The sequence below is a fragment of the Lepisosteus oculatus genome, chromosome 4 (genome assembly GCF_040954835.1).
Source record: "Lepisosteus oculatus isolate fLepOcu1 chromosome 4, fLepOcu1.hap2, whole genome shotgun sequence".
Lineage (NCBI taxonomy): Eukaryota > Metazoa > Chordata > Actinopteri > Semionotiformes > Lepisosteidae > Lepisosteus > Lepisosteus oculatus.
The window spans coordinates 45,114,063-45,121,638 of NC_090699.1; the positions used below are offsets into that span (position 1 = coordinate 45,114,063).

The 7,576-nt window shown below is 44.8% G+C and overlaps 1 protein-coding gene across 4 annotated transcripts in view; it reads right to left on the reverse strand.

Annotated features, from left to right (window-relative positions):
• The window catches only part of ldb1a (LIM domain binding 1a), a 49,539-nt gene extending 45,439 nt beyond the window's left edge, over positions 1–4,100 (reverse strand). For 3 of the 4 annotated variants that reach the window (XM_015347794.2, XM_015347792.2, XM_069189265.1), the window contains exon 1: positions 3,993–4,098. The gene's annotated coding sequence lies outside the window, so the exon portion shown is untranslated. Of the gene's footprint in view, positions 1–3,992 lie in introns of all 4 variants that reach the window. The other variant, XM_015347793.2, reaches the window with a different exon arrangement.
• Between the last annotated feature and the right edge of the window lie 3,476 nt (positions 4,101–7,576).

The window sequence follows — 7,576 nt, forward strand, 5'->3', positions numbered from 1 at the left end:
ATTATTATTATTATTATTATTATTATTAGAGGTGTTACTGATGCTCCCCATCACACTCATGTGGTCTTTAATCCTGAAAAGATATGGGACAATTATGTGACTGAACCTCCCAAGAGCAGCTGCTGCCTTTGGGCGGAAGTCATCTCAATTCACCACTGCCTGTGACTATGAGAATCTGAAGAGTGAGCTGGAACTGCCCACCCTGGTATCAGCTGTGCGATTAAATCTTTCCTGCCTGATCTGTCACCTGCTGACCAGGTCAGTTTGCTCTCTTCTTTCTTCCACTGCTGAGTTTTCTATCCAGCAGTACTGTGAGCCTCTTGGCCCAGTTCTAACGACACACGTCAAAGTGGTGGATGCAACTGGTCCTTCCTATATGTAAAAGAGTTATAGAATCCATTGGAATGAAAAATACATTATAGAAATGCAAAGTGCTGAATTTATGCACGATGCTATAGTGGAAACCTTTCAATTATGCATATAATGACAACTGCATATATTTTGGTGCTTCTCATTCCAAAGAATCCCAAAGTGCCCTGGACATGTACTGTAGGACAGGACCCACTTTACCCTGTACTGTAACATCTAGCCCCTAACTGGGTGATGGCTGACAGACCTTATGGTCCAGTAAGCCCCACTATGCAGCATTACAGGTGGAAGAGTGTGAAATACCTGTACTGCCAGAATTAAGGTGGACATTTAGGAAGGTCAGATTTTGTATGCTTGTACCGAAATACAGCCAGGACTCCGGGATTAACACCCCTACTCTTACAAACAGTGCGCTAGGATCTTTAATGAGCAGCCAGGCCCTTATCGTCCTCCTATTGCACCCAAAACACTATACAGGGGGACTTGTGTGGAAACTCTAGTCCAGAGAAAAGAGCAACATCTACTGGTTCCAACCCGGCCCTACCCAGCTGAGCTTCTGAGACCTACCGAGACCAGGCCAGTGATAAACCTGCTGTCATGTACACAGGAACTGCAAACAGGAGACTTTCTGTATCCTCAAGCTCATAAAACCACAATAAACACAAAAGCATAAAAAGTACATTTCTGTTAGATAAACTCAACCTCATACTGAAACATACTGGGCCCAGTGCAACTGTTCACACTGCTGCCTTACAGCTCTGAGGTCCAGGGTTTCGTTTAGGCCTGGAGTGTCTTCTTTTAACAAAATTTAGAATCTCCAATTATTGTTTATATAACTACATATGACTCCTCCTCCCACCCACCTTCGAGCCAATCCTCTTTTTACACGTCACAGGAAGTCCGGCCTTGTTCCCGAGGATTAGTATTCACTGGAGAAAGAGGTGCATCCATCACTGACAGCACCACAAGCATGCAAGTCCCAGGGAGGCCACAGGGGGCACTGTGTCCCCAAGAGCTGAGTCTCAGCCAACTGTGTGCTGCCGCTTAGGAAATCCTGATCATGGGGGGATAGTGACATGACCCAGGCTCGAATCAACAACACTGGGATCATAAGAGTTCTGCCTAAATTTGAACTAGTGCCTCTGCCTGCAGCAGGACATGGCACCTTCTATGTGGAGTCTGCATGGTGTCCATGCATCTGCATGGGGTTTCTCCACATGCTCCAGCTGCTTCCCACATTCTCAATCAATCAAAGGGTATTTATCAAATGCACAACAACACAGCGTGCAGCAGTAGTCGCTGGCAATGAAATGTCTTTTCTACAAGCTCACTGGGGTGGGGGATAAAAATCATAAAATTAAAGTTACAAAATAAGGTTACATAATTATAGATAAGGCAATAGAAATGGAATAAAATAAACTCAGACAAAACTCAACACAAATAGAGCTGCTATGTGTCCAGGGTGCATGCAATACATTATGTCCAGTATGCCGAATACAGTGAAAACTGTATGTCCATGAAGCCATGTGGCCTTTGTGGGGGATTCTGAAGACCTGCTCTCAGTGTAACCGGTGTCTGTCCCCAGTGTGCATGTGTATGCCTTGCAATGGATTAGCATCCTATCCAGGGAGTATCCGTTGTCTGCTGGATTAAAATCCCGCTCACTGCATCCCCCCTACTGGACTAGATGCTTACCGAAAATGGAGGGATGATCAAGAATGCATGAACTGGTGAACCGCTGGCAGGGGGGGGGGTGGCAGTTAATTTAACTCCATCAAGTGTAGATAGGTTTCAGAATACATCAAAGCTGTGGCACAATCCATCACATTTCTTCTGAATAATGTAGTCAGAGCATTGTTTCAGACTCTCCCATAGAAGAGTACTCTGCTGTGTGCAAAGAGCTGCCCATACACACAGTACTTCTGCTTCATTCATCTAGTGTACTGGTGCCCAATCCTGGTCCGGGAGAGTCAGTGTGTCTGCAATATTACTAAGCCTCTTTAAAACACCAGTATCCAGAGAGTGGAGAGAAGCTGTTAAATTTGGTCCAATTAAACCAATAATAATGTTAATGTTAATTAATGTTGCCCTATACAATTTCTTAGGAATTCATCTTTTCGCATACCCCAGCTTGCTCTCCATGAGACACACAGACAGGGAGAGAGCATGGTCAGCCATTGTACAGCGCCCCAGGAGCAGTCGGGGTGAAGGGCCTTGCTCAGGGGCCCAAGGGAGTAGGATTCCTCTGCCAGCTGCTGGATTTGAACCGGCAACCTTCCAGTCACAGGCACAGATTCTTAGCCACTGAGCCACCGCTCCACATCCCATAATAATAATAATAATCTGTCCCGCTTGTTCAGTGGGGAGCTGCAATGAAACCGGAACCATGTGGACACGCTGGCCCTGCAGGTCCAGCACAGCCAACCCCAGCTCTGTAGGAAAGTGCTACATCATCCCTCGATTTTTTAGTCTTCCCTTGTGTAATTTCAACGGAATAGCCAAACATTTAATTGTGCAAAAAAAAAAAGGACTTCAGAGACTGTGCCTTCCGCAGCACAATCAAATCCCTGGATATTTTAGTGTGGGATAAGGACCCTGTAGCGGCTCGTGGAAGCTTGTTCCATCCATCAGCCAGGATATAGAAGCCTGCACTACGGGACACCTGTTTGTGACTTCCCATTCACACCGCTTGAATAACACATGATCTACAAGGAACTGAAAACAGGACAGTAAAGCAGCCCAACAGCAATCTGAAGGGATCAACATGTGCTAGCCATGCATTATTTAGGGAGACGGGAGAGGGGAGAAACGTCAGCTGTAATTAAAGAAGGCGCAGAAGCGAGTGGTTTGAATAAAACTGGGCTAGCGGAATTATTCGGAGTAAAGGCTGGAATTGCTCCACACTGGAGCATAAAGACCCCTATTGTGTGCCATATCATTCCCTGTTCTGTTGTCAGGTCTCTCAATCAGCAGTTTGTTTTAAACCATTTCCCAGTTTTACTGCTTATTAGGCCTTTGTGTCAAGTGCCATTTCTAAACAGTGTAAATCGATAACATATGCCACTCGTATTACAGTCCCTGACTATCTAAAATAAGGGCACAAACTGTATACCACACACACTAGGGAAATTGTCCAATTTCTCCTCAACATTTCCACAGCTCTGCTAATAAATATCAGGCTTCTTCTGCTAGAGCCCCCAGTACTATACAAGCAAAGATTCCAGATACCGTGTCTGCTCCGTAGTGTGATTGGATCCACACATGTTCTCTGTAAAGAGGTCTTATATTTTAATATGACAAAGTTGGATAACTAACAGAATATCAGTACTTTCTGTACTTTATCTTTGTATCAGGCTTTTCGGGCCTATATGAGAACTGATAAACTACAAGCCACGCTCATGACAAAAGTGGAATTGCCCGTGTACCTCATTTGGCAAAAGAGTAGCACAAACGTTGGCTATTAAATGACTTCTGATGTTCATTAAGGTGTCAGGAATCACAGTCTCAAAATAATCGTTGCGGAACAACCAATTCTAAATAACAAACGGTGAGTAAAGCCATTTAATGAAATTCTGAAAACGCGCAAACACAAAGCAAACTGCGGTAGGACGGCATTCCCTTACTTTTTAAAGGTGCACGTTGATGCAAATCACTTCCAACGATAACCTCCATCGGTTCAGCAGCCAAAACACACAGGCGTATTTTTCACCAAGGAAGGGGGCGGGGCTCGGATCACAGACTACCGTATAACACGGAGGACGTACGACTACTAAACTGCTGGAATGCAAGGCCTTTTGTTTGTTGTGGTATTCGACACGGGGGAAAGACGACGAGGTCTTGGGAATACAAGATAAATTACTTTCCCAGTTCTCGGTGTTCATCTAAATTAAAAACTACAGTGAAGATTAGAATTTTGCATTTCCTGAAATTGACACTTCCCAAAGATATCTGATGCGTCGGCCGCTCAACCCATTTGGACACTTAAAAAGCAATGTTGATCACAAACACTTCCTTAGTCCTCTACCTTGGGTTTTACGGTATTATTTAGGAGTGACTTTTTATTTTTAGGAGTCAAACAACATGACACAATCCGATCACGGCCAAACGCGCGTGTTTTCCCACTTGCCTGATCTTCGCCCACTACGTATTTGGAAGAGATCCTGAAGAAAATGGCCTTTTGACCTTGTGTAACTGGGCACTATCGTTTTAGAAGTGTCAGCCTGATAGTTTTATTTGCGCTGAAGTGTTGTAATTATACTTATTTGGCAGGGCAAACGGGGCACATTTGTTGTGCAACGAATACACGCAGTTTGTTTTTCTCCAAGAGGAGAAAAGAAATAGGCAGACCCCCCCTCCCCCGATTACTACAGAGACAGTGGCTCTGCAGAGGGAACTGGCTGGCCTTCCAGCCCCGGCCGAGCAGATGTGTGAACGAGATCATAGCTACTGTAGGAGTGCTGCAACAAGTACACTGATGGCAAGGAATTAGGTGAATCCGGTGCGGGTACTGGCAAAAACAGGAGTGGGACACGTTGTCTTTCTTTTTCTCTGGTTCGCCCAAAGATGGGACGAGATATAATTATGTTTTCTCTGAAAAAATCATCTCCAGGCTAGACCCACAGTCGAGGGCCTGCTTCTAAAAGGCTCTTTGTTTGGATGAAAATACTTTGGAAATAAGAGTAATAATAATCTTTATACTTATATAGCACTTTACACGTAATGGGGACTCCCCTCCACCACCGTCAATCTGTAGCCCCACCTGGATGATGCGACAGCAGCCAGAGTGCACCAGAACGCTCTTCACACACCAGCTATCAGTGGGGAGGAGAACAGAGTAATGAAGCCAATTCATAGATTGGGATTATTAGGAGGCCATGATTGTTAAAAGGCCAAGAAGAGATTTAACATTCCTACTCTTTTCAAGGAAGACCCTAGGATTTTAAATGATCACAGAGAATCAGGACCTCAGTTTTAAGTCTCATCCAAAGGACAACACCTTTTTTACGGTATAGTGTCCCCGTCACTATACTGGGGCATTAGGACTCACACAGATTGCAGGGTGAGCACCCCCTACTGCTCCCACTAACACCCCTTCCAGCAGCAACCTTAGTTTTCCCAGGGGGTCTCCCATCCAGGTATTGGCTAGGCTCACACCTGCTTGGCTTCAGTGGGCTGCCAGTTGTGAGTTGCAGGGTGCTGTTAGGACAGGCTCTTTCCTTACAAACCTATATTTAATAGCCAGCAGTTATATCACCCTGCAGCTCACAACTTCCTTCCTGAAAAACTACAAATAGCACAGCAGTCCATATCTTGCTCAGATTCGACGTCCTGCAATCGCTCCTTCCCGCCATCTCCACTGGTGCAAGCTGTTTATGGGTACCACTTCTCTCTGTCTGGGGGTCCTGATTTCCTCATCCTCTGGCCAGCTTGGGACCCTCAGCCAAATCGTCTTACGCCCAATTCCACAATAATCATTCCTAAAGACATTTCATTATGGGGTGACGTTATTCCCGTTGAAGCTAAAGTCACTGTATTTTGCAATCAACTGAAATATCGCATATTGCGATCATACCACTGGCTATAGTCCCGAGGAGACATGGCTGTGGCCAGAATACGAAACTATGCAAAGTGCATTCTGCTTCAGTCTGCGCTCTGGTCACGGGCTAATCAGATTTAAAGTTTTGCATCAATGTGGAAGTGCATTTGAAACCAAGAACAGGAGGTTCTTCTGTACTCAAAGTGTGGTGGGAGTGTGGAACTAGTTACTCAGCCATGTGATTGAAGCCAATACTCTGACTTCTTTCAAGAAGCAGCTGGCATCTATTAACTACTAACAATCAAAAAGCCTACATGGGCAGTTTGCTCTCCCATCGTTGCTGACCTGTCTTATGTTCTTATCAACCTGCTGCAACAGAGGCAGACAAATCTCCATTTAGCCAGCAGCCATATCACCCTGCAACTCACAACTGGCAGCCCACTGAAGCTCAGCAGGTGTGAGCCTGGTCAGTACCTGGATGGGAGACCTCCTGGGAAAAACTAAGGTTGCTGCTGGAAGAGGTGCTAGTGGGGCCAGGAGGGGGTGCTCACCCTGTGGTCTACGTGGGTCCTAATGCCCCAGTATAGTGACGGGGACACTATACTGTAAACAGGCGCCATCCTTCGGATGAGACGTAAAACCGAGGACTCTCTGTGGTTGTTAAAAATCCCGGGGTGTTTCTCGAAAAGAGTAGGGGTGTCCTGGCCAAATTTCCCCATTGGCCCTTACCAATCATGGCCTCCTAATAATCCCCCTCTTTGAATTGGCTTCATTACTCTGCTCTCCTCAACACTGATAGCTGATGTGTGGTGAGCGTTGTGGCGCACTATGGCTGCTGTTGCATCATCCAGGTGGATGCTGCACACTGGTGGTGGTGGAGGAGAGTCCCCATTACCTGTAAAGCGCTTTGAGTGGAGTGTCCAGAAAAGCGCTATATAAGTGTAAGCAATTATTATTATTTGTCAAGTCTGTATGTCCTTGTCACGTGTCCCAGCGGTAATCCTTTATGGTGTTCAATTTCCCTTGATGTCCAACCCACTCTTTGACCTTTCTCCACATCGCCTTTTGTCCCATTGCTCCTGAAGGTGTTAGACTGAGGGATACACGCCAGGTCTTACTGTACAGTATATTGCTGGACACAGCCTGACCCTTTTCATTTGATCATAGGGTTTCATAGATGCCTCATTTGGAGAATATTAAATCTCGTGGGACCATGATAAGTAATAAGTTCATAATGAGTTCTTTTCCGGCTGGTAACTGTTCTTATCTTGCTCTGACGTGCTCTAGTTAACAATGTGTACATTTCTCTGGAACTTCCGTCCTAAATATATCCGTATTTACCGTGTGTTGGCGCTGGGGGGCGCTCTCAATTAATCACAATACTGGTGCTGTGCCTCCCGGAAAACTGCTCTGGTGAAGGAAAGGAAATGAGGGTTTTTGAAAGCCGTGGAAGAAAAGTGGATTTGTTATTTCAAAATAACGAGTAATACAGATTCATAAGTGTGTTTAACCAAATAATATAATAATTACAATTCATACTTAATGATTATACAAACAATACCAAACACAACAAATTAAAAAAACATACTACATAAAAAACTTGACAAAAAAGAAAACAACTAAATGGAAACTAATATAACCCTATTAATAAATAATTACTGATCATTATAA